The following is a 1,869-nucleotide window of genomic DNA, read 5'->3' on the forward strand; positions in this document are numbered from 1 at the left end:
TGACTAGTCAACAGGCCCCTAGGATCCAGTTGTCTCTAAGTCCCCAGCACTGCCATTAGGTGCCCAGCATTTGATGTGGGTGCTGGGACTGTGACTTCAGGTCCTTACGTTTGGGTAGCAAGCTGCTGTTGGCGATCTCTCTCCCTCTCTGTCTCTCTCTCTCTCCCCCTTCTCCCTCTCTCTCTTCTTCCTCTTCCTCTTCTTCCTCCCTCCTCCTCCCGCTCCTTTTTTTCCCAACTGAAGTGTTCTCTCTATCCCCATTTGCTCTATTTCCCCCTAGTTTGGAAGTTTACATGCTTACCTGCAACTGCAAAAGATATTTTTACACCTAAATATTCATATTATCTTTAATGTCAAAAGCAAGTCAGCATCTTTATCCTTTACTGAACAACACTAGAATCTCAAAATACTTCGGCTCAGCTCTGACTTATTTGCTCCAATTGTCTAGGATTAATTCTATTCTTCAGTTTTTTTCTTACACTGACAGTGTTTGCTCATATCCATCTGAGCTTCCTTCTTGAATATCAGATATTATCACTGTGAATATCTTCTCTTTCCAAAGTATCTTATTTTAAAATTTTTTAAATGATGGCCCCATAGAAATAGTCACTCTCAGGTTTTGACTTCACAGAAGCGTAATCACCCTCACTTGTGAAATATAAGTTTTGTTGGTATGCAACAATACATTTAGAGTGCTGTCATTATGATTTTTAAAGATGTGATTCCAATGTAAGCTAGCTTCTAGAACCCAATCTAATTTGATTTCAGGCCATTGCAGGTTTCTTTTATGGCCTTGGCGTTTTGAAGTTTTACCTGTACCTCTGGAAGTTTGGATTTGTTCTCATTTTTATGCACCCACTGGAATTTTAGAATACAAGGACCCAGCAGTGTTGGTAGCCCTGGAAACGGTCAGCTCCTGGTTCTCCCAGCATTCCCCTAACAGTGCTTTCTACTCATCTCTCTTGGGAATCCAACTTCGTATGATTGAAGTCCTTGTCCCAGCCTCATGTCTCGACTCCATTTTAAATGTTTCCTATTTTGATCTCTCCATGCTAAGTTCCAAATACACTTTTATCTGATTTATCCATCCGTTCACCATTTCCCCATATCGGTTTGATTTTGTGTTTAACCTGCCCTTTGCATTTCAGAGTTACATCATTTGTCATTGGCAAATGCTTTCCTTGGGTCCTCTTGAAGCCACGATCAATTGGAGCGGTCTCTTTCTTCTTGGGCTCACTACCAGTGCCCTTTCATTTTTAAAAAGCATATTCAATAGGTTATTTTATATCATGGCATAGATTACTCCAAAATCTTCAGGCATTACAAAATTTGTTACCATTTTTAAATTTAGAATGGCTATTGATCAAAGAGGTATATATCTTTGTGGGTATATTGTTTTTAATGGATAGATACATATAATATTTCTGTATTTGCATATCATATACACACATTTACATACATAAGCATCATGTTGAGGGAGGTTCCTAGGCATTTTGTCTTACCATTTCTTTTAGCCTGAGCTTAAAATGTTCCTTCATAGATCTGCTTTTATTTTTGCTAGATATGTGTGGGCAATATTGCCTATGACCAGTTTAACTAGATTTATGCAGTATGCTGGCAGAATGAATTCTGGCACCAGATCTGCCTCAGGGTTGATTTGTGGTTTTGGCAGCTCGGGGGAGATATGTTCTTTCTTTCTTTTCCTGTGTTTTTCCATTCTACTTGAAGACAGGCACACATCCCAGAAGTGTTGTTCTGACAGACAGGTCATATCAGACATGGAGAAACTCTTAAGGACATAAAAATGGAAGACTTAAGCTAGATGCTTTTAAATCATAAAATAAGGAAGACAATTGTTCTTGAAAATAA

Source organism: Rattus rattus, chromosome 2 (assembly GCF_011064425.1).
Source record: "Rattus rattus isolate New Zealand chromosome 2, Rrattus_CSIRO_v1, whole genome shotgun sequence".
Lineage (NCBI taxonomy): Eukaryota > Metazoa > Chordata > Mammalia > Rodentia > Muridae > Rattus > Rattus rattus.